Source organism: Bombina bombina, chromosome 1 (genome assembly GCF_027579735.1).
Source record: "Bombina bombina isolate aBomBom1 chromosome 1, aBomBom1.pri, whole genome shotgun sequence".
Taxonomy (NCBI): domain Eukaryota; kingdom Metazoa; phylum Chordata; class Amphibia; order Anura; family Bombinatoridae; genus Bombina; species Bombina bombina.
Window position 1 is genome coordinate 27,928,145 of NC_069499.1, and position 21,512 is coordinate 27,949,656.

Consider the following 21,512-nt stretch of genomic DNA (forward strand, 5'->3'; position numbering starts at 1 on the left):
CACAGTAGTATACATAAGCGATGGTTTAGTGGGAGCCACGTTATACTTTGTCTGTGATATAAGGCTGCAAGCACAGGAATTTATTCATCGTTTACTCATTGGCACAGTAGTGTATATACACCATGGGGTATTGGGTGCCACTTTATACTTTGTCTGTGATATAAGGCTGCAGGCGCAGGAATTTATTAATCGTTTACTCATTGGCACAGTAGTGTACATAAGCCATGGGTTATTGGGTGCCACTTTATACTTTGTCTGTGATATAAGGCTGCAGGCGCAGGATTTTTTTCATCGTTTACTCATTGGCACAGTAGTATACATAAGCCATGGGTTAGTGGGAGCCACTTTATACTTTGTCTGTGATATAAGGCTGCAGGTGCAGGAATTTATTCATCGTTTACTCATTGGCACAGTAGTATACATAAGCCATGGGTTAGTGGGTGCCACTTTATACTTTGTCTGGGATATAAGGCTGCAGGCGCAGGAATTTATTAATCGTTTACTCATTGGCACAGTAGTGTACATAAGCCATGGGTTAGTGGGAGCCACTTTATACTTTGTCTGTGATATAAGGCTGCAGGCGCAGGATTTTTTTCATCGTTTACTCATTGGCACAGTAGTATACATAAGCCATGGGTTAGTGGGTGCCACTTTATACTTTGGGGCATATTTATCAAAGTCTGGCGGACCTGATTCAGCATTGCACCAGCAGCTCCCAAGAGGTGCTGGTGCAACGCCGCCCCCTGCAGACTCACGGCCAATAGGCTGCCAGCAGGGGGTTGTCAATCAACCCAATCGTACTCGATCGGGTTGATTTCCGGCGATGTCTGTCCGCCTGCTCAGAGCATTTGGACAGGTTATGGAGCAGTGGTCTTTGTGACCGTTGCTTCATAACTGCTGTTTCTGGCGAGCCTACAGGCTCGCCAGAAACACGGAGCATCAAGCTCCATTTGAAGCTTGATACATATGCCCCTTTGTTTGTGATATAAGGCTGCAGGCGCAGGAATTTATTAATCGTTTACTCATTGGCACAGTAGTATACATAAGCCATGGGTTAGTGGGAGCCACTTTATACTTTGTCTGTGATATAAGGCTGCAGGTGCAGGAATTTATTCATCGTTTACTCATTGGCACAGTAGTGTACATAAGCCATGGGTTAGTGGGTGCCACTTTATACTTTGTCTGTGATATAAGGCTGTAGGTGCAGGAATTTATTCATTGTTTACTCATTGGCACAGTAGTATACATAAGCCATGGGTTAGTGGGTGCCACTTTATACTTTGTCTGTGATATAAGGCTGCAGGCGCAGGAATTTATTCATCGTTTACTCATTGGCACAGTAGTATACATAAGCCATGGGTTAGTGGGTGCCACTTTATACTTTGTCTGTGATATAAGGCTGCAGGCGCAGGAATTTATTCATCTATTATTCATTGGCACAGTAGTATACATAAGCCATGGGGTAGTGGGTGGCACTTTATACTTTGTCTGTGATATAAGGCTGCAGGCGCAGGAATTTATTAATCGTTTACTCATTGGCACAGTAGTATACATAAGCCATGGGTTAGTGGGAGCCACTTTATACTTTGTCTGTGATATAAGGCTGCAGGCACAGGAATTTTTTCATCGTTTACTCATTGGCACAGTAGTATACATAAGCGATGGTTTAGTGGGAGCCACGTTATACTTTGTCTGTGATATAAGGCTGCAAGCACAGGAATTTATTCATCGTTTACTCATTGGCACAGTAGTGTATATACACCATGGGGTATTGGGTGCCACTTTATACTTTGTCTGTGATATAAGGCTGCAGGCGCAGGAATTTATTCATCGTTTACTCATTGGCACAGTAGTATACATAAGCCATGGGTTAGTGGGTGCCACTTTATACTTTGTCTGTGATATAAGGCTACAGGCACAGGAATTTATTCATCGTTTACTCATTGGCACAGTAGTGTACATAAGCGATTGATTAGTGGGTGCCACTTTATACTTTGTCTGGGATATAAGGCTGCAGGCACAGGAATTTATTCATCGTTTACTCATTGGCACAGTAGTATACATAAGCCATGGGGTAGTGGGTGCCACTTTATACTTTGTCTGTGATATAAGGCTGCAGGCGCAGGAATTTATTCATCGTTTACTCATTGGCACAGTAGTATACATAAGCCATGGGTTAGTGGGTGCCACTTTATACTTTGTCTGTGATATAAGGCTGTAGGTGCAGGAATTTATTCATTGTTTACTCATTGGCACAGTAGTATACATAAGCCATGGGTTAGTGGGTGCCACTTTATACTTTGTCTGTGATATAAGGCTGCAGGCACAGGAATTTATTCATCGTTTACTCATTGGCACAGTAGTATACATAAGCCATGGGTTAGTGGGTGCCACTTTATACTTTGTCTGTGATATAAGGCTGTAGGTGCAGGAATGTATTCATCGTTTACTCATTGGCACAGTAGTATACATAAGCCATGGGTTAGTGGGTGCCACTTTATCCTTTGTCTGTGATATAAGGCTGCAGGCGCAGGAATTTATTCATCTATTATTCATTGGCACAGTAGTATACATAAGCCATGGGGTAGTGGGTGGCACTTTATACTTTGTCTGTGATATAAGGCTGCAGGCGCATGAATTTATTAATCATTTACTCATTGGCACAGTAGTATACATAAGCCATGGGTTAGTGGGTGCTTTGTCAATACACACTGACAGGTACAGGAATTTATTCATCGTTTACTCATTGGCACAGTAGTGTACATAAGCCATGGGTTAGTAGAAGCCACTTTATACTTTGTCTGTCTGTGATATAAGGCTGCAGGAACAGGAATTTATTAATCTATTACTCATTGGCCCAGTACTATACATAAGCGATGGGTAAGTGGGAGCCACTTTATACTTTGTCTGTGATATAAGGCTGCAGGCGCAGGAATTTATTAATCGTTTACTCATTGGCACAGTAGTATACATAAGCCATGGGTTAGTGGGAGCCACTTTATACTTTGTCTGTGATATAAGGCTGCAGGCGCAGGAATTTCTTAATCGTTTACTCATTGGCACAGTAGTATACATAAGCCATGGGTTAGTGGGAGCCACTTTATACTTTGTCTGTGATATAAGGCTGCAGGCACAGGAATTTATTCATCGTTTACTCATTGGCACAGTAGTATACATAAGCGATGGTTTAGTGGGAGCCACGTTATACTTTGTCTGTGATATAAGGCTGCAGGCACAGGAATTTATTCATCGTTTACTCATTGGCACAGAAGTGTATATACACCATGGGGTATTGGGTGCCACTTTATACTTTGTCTGTGATATAAGGCTGCAGGCGCAGGAATTTATTCATCGTTTACTCATTGGCACAGTAGTATACATAAGCCATGGGTTAGTGGGTGCCACTTTATACTTTGTCTGTGATATAAGGCTACAGGCACAGGAATTTATTCATCGTTTACTCATTGGCACAGTAGTGTACATAAGCGATTGATTAGTGGGTGCCACTTTATACTTTGTCTGGGATATAAGGCTGCAGGCACAGGAATTTATTCATCGTTTACTCATTGGCACAGTAGTATACATAAGCCATGGGGTAGTGGGTGCCACTTTATACTTTGTCTATGATATAAGGCTGCAGGCACAGGAATTTATTCATCGTTTACTCATTGGCACAGTAGTATACATAAGCGATGGTTTAGTGGGAGCCACGTTATACTTTGTCTGTGATATAAGGCTGCAGGCACAGGAATTTATTCATCGTTTACTCATTGGCACAGAAGTGTATATACACCATGGGGTATTGGGTGCCACTTTATACTTTGTCTGTGATATAAGGCTGCAGGCGCAGGAATTTATTCATCGTTTACTCATTGGCACAGTAGTATACATAAGCCATGGGTTAGTGGGTGCCACTTTATACTTTGTCTGTGATATAAAGCTACAGGCACAGGAATTTATTCATCGTTTACTCATTGGCACAGTAGTGTACATAAGCGATTGATTAGTGGGTGCCACTTTATACTTTGTCTGGGATATAAGGCTGCAGGCACAGGAATTTATTCATCGTTTACTCATTGGCACAGTAGTATACATAAGCCATGGGGTAGTGGGTGCCACTTTATACTTTGTCTGTGATATAAGGCTGCAGGCGCAGGAATTTATTCATCGTTTACTCATTGGCACAGTAGTATACATAAGCCATGGGTTAGTGGGTGCCACTTTATACTTTGTCTATGATATAAGGCTGCAGGCACAGGAATTTATTCATCGTTTACTCATTGGCACAGTAGTATACATAAGCCATGGGTTAGTGGGTGCCACTTTATACTTTGTCTGTGATATAAGGCTGTAGGTGCAGGAATTTATTCATTGTTTACTCATTGGCACAGTAGTATACATAAGCCATGGGTTAGTGGGTGCCACTTTATACTTTGTCTGTGATATAAGGCTGCAGGCGCAGGAATTTATTCATCGTTTACTCATTGGCACAGTAGTATACATAAGCCATGGGTTAGTGGGAGCCACTTTATACTTTGTCTGTGATATAAGGCTGCAGGCACAGGAATTTATTCATCGTTTACTCATTGGCACAGTAGTATACATAAGCCATGGGTTAGTGGGTGCCACTTTATACTTTGTCTGTGATATAAGGCTGCAGGCGCAGGAATTTATTCATCGTTTACTCATTGGCACAGTAGTATACATAAGCCATGGGTTAGTGGGAGCCACTTTATACTTTGTCTGTGATATAAGGCTGCAGGCACAGGAATTTATTACATGTATTACTCATTGGTACAGTAGTATACATAAGCCATGGGTTAGTGGGTGCTTTGTCAATACACACTGACAGGTACAGGAATTTATTAATCTATTACTCATTGGCACAGTAGTATACATAAGCCATGGGTTAGTGGGAGCCACTTTATACTTTGTCTGTGATATAAGGCTGCAGGTGCAGGAATTTATTCATCGTTTACTCATTAGCACAGTAGTATACATAAGCCATGGGTTAGTGGGTGCCACTTTATACTTTGTCTGTGATTTAAGGCTGTAGGTGCAGGAATTTATTCATCGTTTACTCATTGGCACAGTAGTATACATAAGCCATGGGTTAGTGGGTGCTTTGTCAATACACACTGACAGGTACAGGAATTTATTCATCGTTTACTCATTGGCACAGTAGTGTACATAAGCGATGGATTAGTGGGTGCCACTTTATACTTTGTCTGGGATATAAGGCTGCAGGTGCAGGAATTTATTCATTGTTTACTCATTAGCACAGTAGTGTACATAAGCCATGGGTCAGTGGGTGCCACTTTATACTTTGTCTGTGATTTAAGGCTGTAGGTGCAGGAATTTATTCATCGTTTACTCATTGGCACAGTAGTATACATAAGCCATGGTTTAGTGGGGGCCACTGTTTTCCATATAACTCCCGTCTAACTGAACATAACATTAGCACATACCCAATACACACTGACATTACCAAAGGACATTCAATATCTTGTTAATCATCTTTATTAAAGTGAATAAAAAATGATGTAAAACTCTAGTCTTTTACAAATAATTCATTAGACTGTGTATGAGTGAATCATATATAGCAGTAGGGGATTTAGAGGTAATCTGTTGCCTTAGAAATTCTCTCATTAGCTTCATGTTGTTCCTATGTCTGTAAAGTGGGTATTTCACATAATCACAGGCATAAAAAGCTAAAGACTCCTAAAGAAATCTCCTAAAAACCTATTTGTTACCACAATATAGTAACAGCGGTAGTTGGACTGTAGAGGGCTCCTGTGACGTGAATATTATAAGTGAATCCTTTATGGACTGCTCAGTAGCTCATATAATAGAAATCTAAATATTACCCAAAAAAAGATTAAACAGCTTAGTGACAGCCTCATAAATCACCTAAAGAGGAAATCATGAATTTGTAAAAAAACGAAGAAGGAATTTCCTTTATGGTTATTAGAAGAAACCATATGAAAGTAGCAACTGATTGATTTTTAAGGATAATTCAGAACAGTTTGCACAGCTTGACTTTATATGGCTGACGATGGCAGATTGAGAAGCAATATTCAAATATAATCGGAATTCACAGAGTATGACTAACTCTGAGATACTTTGAGCTTAATCATAATCATATAACTAAAAGGAACCAGAACTGAAAAAAAGAAACAAAAAATAGTCATTTTTACTGTACGTTTGTAAGCATAAAATATGAGCTATAGTTTAGTAGAGCTGGTATTAATTATTCTGGCTACCTGCATTTGCATAAAAAGGAGACCTGGAAGGGCACGTATGTTGGCAGGAATACCAGCTGGATGTGTTACCGTGAAAACTTGTTCCGAGGCAGTAAACAAGGCTAAGAAAAACACTGAAAACAAAGAAAAAAGTGTTATTTTAGCAATTAAAAACATCTATCTTCCCTATCAGAATGGTTCACATTGGCAGCTGCTTACTTTTCATAATTACTATCATTTTTTTACTTTTTTTCATTTGAATAAAACGATATTTCTATGATAAAAAAAAATCTGATTACGAGTGGAGCACAATATTGTGCTTTTGCGAGTGCGATATTTGCGCTCCACTACAAGTCAGGAGCAATGTGAATGCGACCTCACGTTTGCATTGCCTGGAAGTCTTGTTTATAGGTGTATATACTCATACTAACACCTAAATATATATGTACTGTATATAAGCACATACATTTATATTTACAGTAAAAAAACAGACCCTCATTGACCTCTATGTAAAGACACTTTCAGTGCCATTTTCTTTTTTAAACACCCCACATCCCCTCACTTTAACCTCTTATAACTGACTACTGGTTAATTGCACTAAGCGCAAAGTAAAACTGCGGGCTTGTGGGAGCATTAACCAGCCACTTGTAATGGGTGGTTATTTAACGTGTGCTCATAAAGATAGCGCTCCACTCGTAATCTAGCTCTTTAATTTTAAAATTGTTTAAGCTATTAAAAAAAATTATTATAAAATTATTTTTACCTTAGTGGCTTAACTACATGGGTAAAAATGTAAGTATTCTTGTGTTTTTCTGATTATATTTAATGAGGTACCAGCTAGAGCTATAAGTTTTTCTGCTGTAGAAAAATTAGGTCACTGACTGCTTTTTGACAATAGCATCAACATTTGATGGAACTAGGAACTAGCTGACAGGATATTTTTTTAGAACTAAGATTATTTTTTTATTTTTTTAAAGTTCAATAATATATTAAATAAACACTTATGGCATGTTTAAATGCAAACAAATTACAATGGTCACATGTTATTTTAAGAGATAAATTAGCCTTTGTATTTATGGATTGAGCTTACTTAAAGGGACACTGTACCCAAATTTTTTCCTTTGTAATTCAGAAAGAGCATGCAATTTTAAGCAACTTTCTAATTTACTCCTATTATCAATTTTTCTTCGTTCTCTTGCTAGCATTATTTGAAAAAGAAGGCATCTAAGCTTTTTTTTATTGTTTCAGTATTCTGGACAGCACTTTTTTATTGGTGGATGGATTTATCCACCATTCAGCAAGGATAACCCAGGTTGTTCACCAAAAATGGGCCGGCATCTAAACTTACATTCTTGCATTTCAAATAAAGATACCAAGAGAATGAAGAAAATTTGATTATAGGAGTAAATTAGAAAGTTGCTTAAAATTTCATGCTCAATCTGAATCACAAAAAAAAAACAATTTGGGTACAGTGTCCCTTTAATTGTTGCAGTAACTGATGACAAAAATAACTAGTAAAAGTTTAATGACTATACGGTATTTTGTGCAGATTGATACTTTTTTCTTTTAATTAATTAACTTTGTGGCATCTCACTAAGGAGGGATAATGATCTAAAGGATGAAATATTTTATTTATGCATTTTGCAAATATAAATGAATGTATCACTGCATAGACTGACACATATTTGAAAGTGATTTAAATATGAATTTTTGCAAGATTTTTACACATTACAGATTGTTACAGGTTATTAGGTTATTGTGTTTAGTTGCAAATTATGACCTAGATTACAACTGGAAAACAATCTCTAGCAAAGGGTGCGCTATTCATATTTTGACCCTGAGCTAAGAAGAGCTCACTTTCTGGTATTACAAGCGAATTGTAAAAAAGATTTTCCAGAAAACATTAATGATAGCATTTTTTTTTATTCGCCCTGTACTTTCAATGAGAAGCTCAATGTATTGTCATTGATCATATTATACGTGTCTCAAGCACAACACATAATACTGCTGAAAAATGTACTGTGCTTGGAACCCTGAAGTAAAATATATATATCTATGCTTAACGAACACACCAATAATATAGTAAAATAAAGTATTTTACTCAAATTCATACATATTAACCCCTTCACTGCTGGGAATTTCAGAGAAAAACTTGCCCAAAGTACTGGAGAATTCTTAGTATTTTAGTATATTATATTTATTATTTATTGACAATGTAATGTCTTATAGCAGGTTTGTAGACAAATCTATCTACAGTTTCTTGCTTTTTGACTATTTGTCTACATACTCAACAATGTCCGCAAGGAACCGAACCCTTAAAAGTCATCTTTTCTATCTAACCCGTTTTCTGTTTTCTTTTGTAATGTTTGTACTTATCTGGTAGTTCTCATTGCAGGGGGTCCCCATCTGGTGCTGATGATGTCTGCTATCAGCCGGGGAGGCTGGGGTACCCCATTAAGGTATCCTGTACTGACACCTTTCTTTTTTTTGGTGTCTGCTTAATCTCCCTGCCAAAGAAGACTTCGTTTGCCACCTGAAGGGATATCAAGTGATTATTAGCTCCTTTTGTAATGTTTTGTTTAAAGAGCCTATCACTTTATTACACAGATTTTAATATAGGCTGCAATAAATGTTTTAATTTAAAGGAATATGACAAGGTGTTGGACTAGGAAGGGCTCAAAGTTATATATATAAATATATATATATCTATATCTACTGTATATATGTGTATGTGTGTAGATATATGTGTGTATGTATAAATTTGTAACGTATGTTTGTGTATGTATGTGTGCACAAATACAGATATATGCATATGTATGTAGACATACATGCAATCACTGTTAAAACATTTATGACAATAAAAAATATATATATATCTCAATAGAAAAGCATACTTTAAATACTAGTGAAGAGTTCCACTATTTGACCTTCATCTTAGCACACCATTTTTTTAGCACACACTAGATTTAGCACACCATCGGTTTAGCACACACTAGACTTAGCACACCATCGGTTTAGCACACACTAGACTTAGCACACCATCGGTTTAGCACACACTAGACTTAGCACACCATTTTTTTAGCACACACTAGATTTAGCACACCATCGGTTTAGCACACACTAGACTTAGCACACCATCGGTTTAGCACACACTAGACTTAGCACACCATCGGTTTAGCACAGACTAGATTTAGCACACCATTGGTTTAGCACACACTAGATTTAGCACACCATCGGTTTAGCACACACTAGATTTAGCACACCATCGGTTTAGCACACACTAGACTTAGCACACCATCGGTTTAGCACAGACTAGATTTAGCACACCATTGGTTTAGCACAGACTAGATTTAGCACACCATTGGTTTAGCACACACTAGGCTTAGCACACCATTGGTTTAGCACACACTAGGCTTAGCACACCATTGGTTTAGCACACACTAAACTTAGCACACCATTGGTTTAGCACACACTAGACTTAGCACACCATTGGTTTAGCACATACTAGACTTAGCACACCATCCGTTTAGCACACACTAGACTTAGCACACCATCCGTTAAGCACACGCTAGACTTAGCACACCATTGGTTTAGCACACACTAGACTTAGCACACCATTGGTTTAGCACACACTAGACTTAGCACACCATTGGTTTAGCACACACTAGACTTAGCACACCATTGGTTTAGCACACACTAGACTTAGCACACCATTGGTTTAGCACACACTAGACTTAGCACACCATCCGTTTAGCACACACTAGACTTAGCACACCATCCGTTTAGCACACACTAGACTTAGCACACCATCCGTTTAGCACACACTAGACTTAGCACACCATCTGTTTAGCACACACTAGACTTAGCACACCATTGGTTTAACACACTAGACTTAGCACACCATTGGTTTAGCACACACTAGACTTAGCACACCATTGGTTTAGCACACACTAGACTTAGCACACCATTGGTTTAGCACACACTAAATTTAGCACACCATTGTTTTAGTACACACTAGACTTAGCACACCATTGGTTTAGCACACACTAAATTTAGCACACCATTGGTTTAGTACGACCTAGGCTAAGCCCACCTTGGTTTAGTATACTCTAGGCTTAGCCCACCATCCTTTTAGCACACACTAGACTTAGCACACCATTAGTTTAGTACACTCTAGGCTTAGCACACCATTGTTTTAGTGCACACTAGACTTAGCACACCATTGGTTTAGCACACATCTGTTTAGCAAACACTAGGCTTTCAGCATGCCTCCCCCCCCCCAGAAGTCTATTATGTGAGGGATATAGCACACCATTAGTTTAGTACACTCTAGGCTTAGCACATCATTAGTTTAGTACACTCTAGGCTTAGCACATCATCTGTTTAGCACACACTAGGCTTAGCACACAATTGGTTTAGTACACCTTAGGATTAGCATACAATTGGTTTAGCACACACTAGGCTTAGCACACCATTGGCTTAGCACACACTAGGCTTAGCACACCATTGGTTTAGCACACACTAGACTTAGCGCACCATTGTTTTAGTACACACTAGACTTAGCACACCATTAGTTTAGCACACACTAGGCTTAGCAAACCATTAGTTTAGCACACACTAGACTTAGCACACCATTAGTTTAGCACACACTAGACTTAGCACACCATTAGTTTAGCACACACTAGACTTAGCACACCATTGGTTTAGCACACACTAGGCTTAGCACACCATTGGTTTAGCACACACTAGGCTTAGCACACCATTGGTTTAGCACACACTAGGCTTAGCACACCATAGGTTTAGTACACACTAGACTTAGCACACCATTGGTTTAGCACACACTAGACTTAGCGCACCATTGTTTTAGTACACACTAGACTTAGCACACCATTAGTTTAGCACACACTAGGCTTAGCACACCATTGTTTTAGTACACCCTAGGCTTAGCACACCATCCGTTTACCACACACTAGGCTTAGCGCCCCATTGGTTTAGTACACCCTAGGCTTAGCACACCATCGGTTTAGCACACACTAGACTTAGCACACCATTGGTTTAGCACACACTAGGCTTAGCACACCATTCGTTTAGCACACACTAGGCTTAGCACACCATTGGTTTAGCACACACTAGACTTAGCACACCATTAGTTTAGTACACTCTAGGCTTAGCACACCATCCGTTTAGCACACACTAGACTTAGCACACCATTGGTTTAGCACACACTAGGCTTAGCACACCATTGGTTTAGCACACACTAGGCTTAGCACACCATCCTTTCAGCACACACTAGACTTAGCACACCATTGGTTTAGCACACACTAAACTTAGCACACCATTGATTTAGTACACCGTAGGATAAGCCCACCTTGGTTTAGTATACTCTAGGCTTAGCCCACCATCCTTTTAGCACACACTAGGCTTAGCACACCATTGGTTTAGTACACTCTAGGCTTTGCACACCATTGGTTTAGTACAGTCTAGGCTTAGCACACCATTAGTTTAGTACACTCTAGGCTTAGCACATCATTTGTTTAGCAAACACTAGGCTTTAAGCATGCCGCCCCCCCCAGAAGTCTATAATGTGAGGGATATAGCACACCATTAGTTTAGTACACTCTAGGCTTAGCACACAATTGGTTTAGCACACCATAGGTTTAGCACACACTAGGCTTAGCACACCAATGGTTTAGCACACACTAGGCTTAGCACACCATTAGTTTAGTACACCCTAGGATTAGCACACAATTGGCTTAGCACACCATAGGTTTAGCACACACTAGGCTTAGCACACCAATGGTTTAGCACACACTAGACTTAGCACACCATTGGTTTAGCACACACTAGGCTTAGCACACCAATGGTTTGGCACACACTAGGCTTAGCACACCATTGGTTTAGCACACACTAGGCTTAGCACACCATTGGTTTAGCACACACTAGACTTAGTGCACCATTGTTTTAGTACACACTAGACTTAGCACACCATAGGTTTAGCACACACTAGGCTTAGCACACCAATGGTTTAGCACACACTAGACATAACACACCATTGGTTTAGCACACACTAGGCTTAGCACACCAATGGTTTAGCACACACTAGGCTTAGCACACTATTGGTTTAGCACACACTAGGCTTAGCACACCATTGGTTTAGCACACACTAGGCTTAGCACACCAATGGTTTAGCACACACTAGGCTTAGCACACCAATGGTTTAGCACACACTAGGCTTAGCACACCAATGGTTTAGCACACACTAGGCTTAGCACACCATTGGTTTAGCACACACCAGGCTTAGCGCACCATTGGTTTAGCACACACTAGACTTAGCGCACCATTGTTTTAGTACACCCTAGGCTTAGCATACCACCCGTTTACCACACACTAGTTTTAGCACACCATTGGTTTAGTACACCCTAGGCTTAGCACACCATCTGTTTAGCACACACTATACTTAGCACACCATTGGTTTAGCACACACTAGTCTTAGATCACCATTGGTTTAGTACACCCTAGGCTTAGCACACCATTGGTTTAGCACACACTAGACTTAGCGCACCATTGTTTTAGTACATCCTAGGCTTAGCACGCCATCTGTTTAGCAAACACTGGCCTAGATTTGGAGTTTGGCGGTAGCCATGAAAACCAGCGTTAGAGGCTCCTAACGCTGGTTTTAGGCTACCTCCGGTATTTGGAGTCACTCAAAAAAGGGTCTACGCTCACTTTTCAGCCGCGACTTTTCCATACCGCAGATCCCCTTACGTCAATTGCGTATCCTATCTTTTCAATGGGATTTTTCTAACTCCGGTATTTAGAGTCGTGTCTGAAGTGAGCGTTAGAAATCTAACGACAAAACTCCAGCCGCAGAAAAAAGTCAGTAGTTAAGAGCTTTCTGGGCTAACGCCGGTTCATAAAGCTCTTAACTACTGTACTCTAAAGTACACTAACACCCATAAAAAACCTATGTACCCCTAAACAGAGGTCCCCCCACATCGCCGCAACTCGATTACATTTTTTTAACCCCTAATCTGCCGACCGCCACCTACGTTATCCTTATGTACCCCTAATCTGCTGCCCCCAACACCGCCGACCCCTATATTATATTTATTAACCCCTAACCTGCCCCCCACAACGTTCCCGCTACCTACCTACAATAATTAACCCCTAATCTGCCGACCGCAAAGAGCCGCCAGCTACATTATAGCTATGTACCCTTAATCTGCTGCCCCTAACACCGCCGACCCCTATATTATATTTATTAACAACTAACCTGCCCTCCCTAACATTGCCGACACCTAACTTCAATTATTAACCCCTAATCTGCCGACCGAATCTAACACCCCCCTAAATTAAATATAATTTTAATCTAACGAAATTAATTAACTCTTATTAAATAAATCATTCCTATTTAAAGCTAAATACTTACCTGTAAAATAAATCCTAATATAGCTACAACATAAATTAGAATTATATTTTAGGATTAATATTTATTTTACAGGTAACTTTGTATTTATTTTAACCAGGTACAATAGCTATTAAATAGTTAAGAACTATTTAATAGCTAAAATAGTTAAAATAATTACAAATTTACCTGTAAAATAAATCCTAACCTAAGTTACAATTAAACCTAACACTACACTATCAATAAATTAATTAAATAAAATACCTACAATTACCTACAATTAAACCTAACACTACACTATCAATAAATAAATTAAATACAATACCTACAAATAACTACAATGAAATAAACTAACTAAAGTACAAAAAATAAAAAAATATTTACATACATAAGAAAAATATTACAACAATTTTAAACTAATTACACCTACTCTAAGCCCCCTAATAAAATAACAAAGCCCCCCAAAATAAAAAAATGCCCTACCCTATTCTAAATTACTAAAGTTCAAAGCTCTTTTACCTTACCAGCCCTGAACAGGGCCCTTTGCGGGGCATGCCCCAAGAAGTTCAGCTCTTTTGCCTGTAAAAAAAAACATACAATACCCCCCCCCCAACATTACAACCCACCACCCACATACCCCTAATCTAACCCAAACCCCCCTTAAATAAACCTAACACTAAGCCCCTGAAGATCTCCCTACCTTGAGTCGTCTTCACCCAGCCAAGCCAAATTCTTCATCCAAGCGGAGCAAGAAGAGGTCTTCCATCCGATTGAAGTCTTCATCCAAGAGGCATCTTCTATCGTCATCCATCCGGAGCGGAGCGGCAGCATCCTGAAGACCTCCGACGCGGAACATCCATCCTGGCCAACGACTGAACGACGAATGATGGTTCCTTTAAATGACGTCATCCAAGATGGCGTCCCTCGAATTCCGATTGGCTGATAGGATTCTATCAGCCAATCGGAATTAAGGTAGGAATATTCTGATTGGCTGATGGAATCAGCCAATCAGAATCAAGTTCAATCCGATTGGCTGATTGGATCAGCCTGGTAAGGTAAAAGAGCTTTGAACTTTAGTAATTTAGAATAGGGTAGGGCATTTTTTTATTTTGGGGGGCTTTGTTATTTTATAAGGGGGCTTAGAGTAGGTGTAATTAGTTTAAAATTGTTGTAAGATTTTCCTTATGTTTGTAAATATTTTTTTATTTTTTGTAACTTAGTTCTTTTTTATTTTTTGTACTTTAGTTAGTTTATTTCATTGTAGTTATTTGTAGATATTGTATTTAATTAATGTATTGATAGTGTAGTGTTAGGTTTAATTGTAGGTAATTGTAGATATTTTATTTAATTAATTTAATGATAGTGTAGTGTTAGGTTTAATTGTAACTTAGGTTAGGATTTATTTTACAGGTAATTTTGTTATTATTTTAACTAGGTAACTATTAAATAGTTCTTAACTATTTAATAGCTATTGTACCTGGTTAAAATAATTACAAAGTTACCTGTAAAATAAATATTAATCCTAAAATAGCTATAATATAATTATAATTTATAGTGTAGCTATATTAGGATTTATTTTACAGGTAAGTATTTAGCTTTAAATAGGAATAATTTATTTAATAAGAGATAATTAATTTCGTTAGATGTAAATTATATTTAATTTAGGGGGTTGTTAGTGTTAGGGTTAGACTTAGCTTTAGGGGTTAATACATTTATTAGAATAGCGGTGAGCTCCAGTCGGCAGATTAGGGGTTAATAATTGAAGTTAGGTGTCGGCGATGTTAGGGAGGGCAGATTAGGGGTTAATACTATTTATTATAGGGTTAGTGAGGCGGATTAGGGGTTAATAACTTTATTATAGTAGCGCTCAGGTCCGGTCGGCAGATTAGGGGTTAATAAGTGTAGGCAGGTGGAGGCGACGTTGTGGGGGGCAGATTAGGGGTTAATAAATATAATATAGGGGTCGGCGATGTTAGGGCAGCAGATTAGGGGTACATAGGGATAATGTAAGTAGCGGCGGTTTACGGAGCGGCAGATTAGGGGTTAATAATAATATGCAGGGGTCAGCGATAGTGGGGGCGGCAGAATAGGGGTTAATAAGTGTAAGGTTAGGGGTGTTTAGACTCGGGGTACATGTTAGAGTGTTAGGTGCAGACGTATGAAGTGTTTCCGCATAGCAAACAATGGGGCTGCGTTAGGAGCTGAACGCGGCTTTTTTGCAGGTGTTAGGTTTTTTTTCAGCTCAAACAGCCCCATTGTTTCCTATGGGGGAATCGTGCACGAGCACGTTTTTGAGGCTGGCCGCGTCCGTAAGAAACTCTGGTATCGAGAGTTGAAGCTGCGTTAAATATGCTCTACGCTCCTTTTTTGGAGCCTAACGCAGCCTTTATGTGGACTCTCAATACCAGAGTTATTTTTATGGTGCGGCCAGAAAAAAGCCGGCGTTAGCTACGCGGGTCCTTACCGACAAAACTCTAAATCTAGCCGACTAGGCTTTCAGCATGCCACCCCCCCCCCCAGAAATCTATTATGTGAGGGATATAGGGGACGCTCGCCATCTGACATCCACATGTTAGCTTGTCCCATATTTTTGCTTGAGCACTTATATTTTACTTTGAACTTGAAATTTAAAAATAAAAATAGAAGCACTAACATTCTTGTGCTCCACTTGTAATCTAGGACTATAATATTATATGTCTATAGATTCATTACTTATGAATAAATACAATGTTCAAATAAATTTTGTCAAATACATTTAAATGATTTTGTGTTGCCTCAGCTGCTATAACATTTTACACATTTAACAGGGAATAAAATAAAATAGAAATAAGGAAGATGGAGACACAAAAATAAGAGAAAGATAAAAAATCTGAAAAACATGTCAGGGTGCATGCTGGGAAGTTGTTTTACTTAGTAGGTTAAGTTGAGTTTACTTGTTTTGAGTTATAGGATGGGTATTTTTATATTTCTCTTCATTTTGTCTGCCTTCCTTATCACAGATTACCTTATGCTGCCAATGAATACAAATAGCTGGTTAGCAGTTGCTTCTCAGATGTTTTTTCTTAATGCACATGGATTAAATAGTCAAATAAAAAGAAAAGCTGGTAGTTTATAAAAATATTTACTACGTACTGTATTCCTAGACATAGATGAATAATGCCCCAGTAATAATAAATACAATTCAATTTTCATAGGGGGTAGTTCTTTGGTACATAAATAAATGTGTATATATTGTAAATAGATATATATGTATATATATATATATATATATATATATGTATAAATATATATATATTCACATTGTATGTATATATATATATATATATATAGAGATAGATAGATAGATAGATAGATAGATAGATAGATAGATAGATAGATAGATAGATAGATAAATATGTATAAGATGATTTATTTTATGAAAATATGACTTTGTACAACCTAGAAACAGAGAGCCAATGATTATTAAAATTTGCTTTTGTGCTTCAGATTTAGTTTTTTTTATGTGCATATATATTTGTGAACATATTCTTTTTCCACCTGAAAATTCTCAACCTAAAATAAATATAAGTTAATATGTAAGATAAGCACTATATATATATATATATATATATATATATAAATAAATATATATATAGGTTGTTTATATATGTCAGTGACAGAATTTGAAGGAAAAATAGAGTCTAGTTGTTTTCTTCTGTTTTTGACAGAGAGTGAATTGTTCAGGTTTATGAAACCCCAACTATAGATCTATAACTTGGTCAGACAGCTGGAACAGTATTTAGTGAAAAATTAAGTAAAATAGAACTGTACATTTTGTATCTCTCTAGATATATAAATGCAAATTCAAACAGTCTAGGACCATGTCCTTTGCTATTTAAGCAGCTAAGGTTAAAACAACAGTGTAACTTTTTTTGCTAATAGAAAATAACAAAAATATTGAACGAGGTAGAATTTAAAATATTACAAAAACAAAATAAAAGATCTGCTAGGTCTAAAGGCTAATTATATTTTCAAGAAAATTAAACAGATGTTTTACTATTAAAGTATTACTGTTTCTATGGTTACTGAAACTACATTTTCTTTTTATACCTGTGCACAGTTGACATTTGAGTATTAATTTTAAACCACACAGTAACAATATCACTTTACACTCCATTTACAAATACTTCCTATACATGACACACACAATATAATATTATTTATAATATATAAAGTTTCTTAATATTTTTAAATAAGTTATAGCTTTAAAAGCTTTAAACAACTTGGTTTGGGAGTGAACACAATTTAATTTAATAAGTCTGAAAATGTATTTTATATTATTATGATGGATTATTTAGCTATATTGACATAAAAGAAAACACTACAAAGAAAATGTAGTGCATAGGTTATAGGATGAATGCTCCAAATCAGTTTTCTCCCACCTTATGAGTTTTCTCCCAGCTCCTGAGCCTACCTAGGTGTTTTATTTTCAACAAAGGATGCAAAGAGAATAAAGCAACTTATATACAAGAAATACATTGAAAAGTTGTTTCAAAATGTTTTCACTATCTCAATCATGAAGGGAAAAAAATGGGTTTCATGTCCCTTTAAAAGGTATAGACACATTTCAAACTGTAAAAAAAGACCTTAAATATTTAGGGAATAAAGTTGGGCTTTATATAAAAGGGGCAGATTTCTCTATTGTGAAACCTGAAAGCCTGGAAGTTAGACATAGTTAAGTAAAGTTGCCTACATTTAAAGGGACACTAAACCCGAATTTTTTTTTTCATGATTCAGATTGAGCAGCAATTTTAAGCAACTTTGTAATTTACTACTATTATTATTTTTCTTCATTCTCTTGCTATCTTTATTTAAAAAATAAGGCATCAAAGCTAAGGAGCCAGCATTTTTTTGTTCAGAACCATGGACAACACTTGTTTATTGGTGCTCTCCAATCAGCAAGGACAACCCAGGTTGTTTAACAAAAATGGGCCGGCATCTAAACTTACATTCTTGCTTCTCAAATAAACATTCCAAGAGAATGAATTTATCTGCTCATGAAATCTATCTGAATCACAATTTTTTTTATTTGGTTCAGTGTCCCTTTAAGGTAAAAGTAACAGGAAGTACATGATTATACACAACTGTATCCCAGGACTCTACTGGTCATTGGCTGATAGGGATAGCAACCACAGAAAAAAAAGTTGATTTGTTCAACACAGGAAAATCCATTAAAAAAAAAACAACAACAAAAAACCCAGGCACAAGGACTGAAATAAATTCACTTTTAGATATAACAGAGAAACCTATGAGTATCATGTCCCTTTGATGATATGGATGAACATGATTACTTACATGTACTGTCTAAATTTAGGAAGATTTTTTAACCCCTTAAACTAAAAGGAAGTATATACTACATCACACAGTACTTTGGCCAGTGTAGTGGGCTGACATAGTACCTACATCCAACACTTTGGTTCATGCTGTGGTCCCCACTCTCAGCTTTGCGAACGGAGACTGCAGCTGGGTGTAGAAGGCATCTGCCTTCACATAGTAAGTTAGCGCTGATCGTGCTCCCTTACCATAAGAAGGCAGGTCACTCAAATAGACAGTGTTACTGTCAGTATTGAGTGTGGTGGTGCCGTGGAAGGTTTGGGAGGGAAGGAGGTAGGCAGGTGGGTGATCTATCACAGGAGGGGGGAGGAGGGATCCCTACACTACAGAAAAAAGAAATAATAAATAAAAAAAACACAACCCCCCAAAACTGTAACAAATATGATGGTGCAGTGTGTGTGTGGGGGGGCTATTTCTGATGGATCAGGGAGGTGAGATCCATACACTACAAAAAATAAATACCTAAATAATAAATAAATGAAACCTTCCCTGCACACTGGCAGACTGGTTGCCAGTATCTAAGATAGTGGAATATGATGGTGACCAGTGGGAGGGGGCAGATAAGAGAGCTGTTTGGGAGGTATCAGGGAGGTGGAAGGTGTCAGGTGGGAGGGTAATCCCTGCACTACAATACATTTTACCCACAACAGCTAACTGATTAGCCCCTTCTCTGCCAGGGATTCTTCTATGCCAAATGAGATTTAACCAATTGCATTATTTTAGACATAACTGCAGCTAAAGACCTTAAACGGATACAAAATAATAAAAAAATACATATACATGTTTGGTCTAAGCTGAATCATTGGATGTCAATGAAAAACACAGTTAGAAACCTACAGTTTTTTGTGGAATGTGATTTTTTTAATGTATTTTATAATAATTTCTTTCATAGGTAAATAAAAAATAACAAAACAGGCTCTATTTCTGTGTAAAAGGAGTGATAGTAAAAAATGGTAAAAATGTTTCCAGTTCTTTGGGCAAGTTTATCTATAAAAGCCCCAGCAGCGAGGAGGGTTAAAGCTGTAAAGAATAAATAATTTCAATGTGAAGGATGTTAGCTCATCCTGTGGTTTCCCTTGAATACTAAGATTCCCTCACGGCTTAGAGGCTACGCACATATACACACACATATGTGATTGGTTGCTTTCAAATAAGGAGGACTGACAATAAAAAGGTGTTTTGGTCTTTGCTAGATATAGAATACAAACATGGGAAGGAAAATCCCTTTGGTGGCTTTATTTGGATCACTGTGGCACAAGAAGTATATGTATATATGGCAGATTAGAAGCTGTGACCCTCGCCCCCATACACGCACCTCATCTCTCACATGCAAGAGAACTCCTCATATAACATACAGGTATCTGTCACTTAGTAGCAATAAATGGTAGATGTGCCTGAATGTATTATTAGGTGTTATTGTATAGGATATGATTAATTGCTGCAAGTATTTTTATTGCTTTTTTTTAATTTGTTTTTGCCAAGCATCGGTTTGTTTTTCTTAACTGGTTGCTAGGTTACTTTTTGGTTTATTTTTTGGAGTTTTTCACAGTCACGCCTTTCTGGCATCATTTCTCATCATTGGAAATATTTACTGACGCGTCCACAATTATTTTGGTCAAATTGAAATGTCAGGCTGAATCAATTGGCAGTCCAGGTTAGGACCCAGAGGCTGAGCAAACTAGTAAACAGAAATGAACCAATATGTAACACCTATGCTGAGGATCTTTGGTCAAGTGAAAAACCAGGCATGCATTGGCAAAATTAGTTATTACAGTCTCTAGAATAAGATATAGCTAATATTTTATGACAAGATATAGGGGCCGAATTATCATTGTGCGAGCGGACATGATCCGATATTGTGGATCATGTCCGCTGCACATCGATAAATGCCGACAGCATACACTCTCTGCATTTATCATTGCACCAGCAGTTCTTGTGAACTGCTGGTGCAACGCCGCCCCCTGCAGATTCGCGGCCGCTAGCAGGGGGTGTCAATCAACCCGATCGTATTCGATCAGATTGATTTCCATTGCCTCAGAGCAGGTGGACAGGTTATGGAGCAGCGGTCTTTAGACCGCTGCTTCATAACTTGTGTTTTCGGCGAGCCTGAAGGCTCGCCAGAAACACGGAGAATCAAGCTTCATACGGAGCTTAATAAATATGCCCCAAAATGTCTCCTGATTATTTCTTCCGGTGGAGGAGAATTTGAGTTTCATGGGTGCCACAATTACTCAGTGTAGAATTTGTAACATTGAAACATTTCTAAATATTGTCGCAAACCTCTGTCCGGTAAAAATGTTTTAGCTCAGTGTACTGAATGTTCTTCATGTTGTATTTTATGGATATTTGCATTACTTCTTTTTGGTTTCAGGTTTTTTAATACTCTTTTTTTACTGATCACATTAATCTGTTTTACAGTGATTAAAATGTCTGAGGAGTTTCCTCTGCTCGTGCATTATCATTGTGTGAGCATACGCTCTCTGCATTTATCA

The 21,512-nt window shown here is 38.0% G+C and overlaps 1 protein-coding gene across 1 annotated transcript in view; it reads left to right on the forward strand.

Moving 5' to 3' along the window:
• The window catches only part of KCNH5 (potassium voltage-gated channel subfamily H member 5), a 1,175,650-nt gene that overhangs the window by 215,492 nt on the left and 938,646 nt on the right, over positions 1 to 21,512 (forward strand). The gene's annotated exons all lie outside the window — the stretch shown is intronic.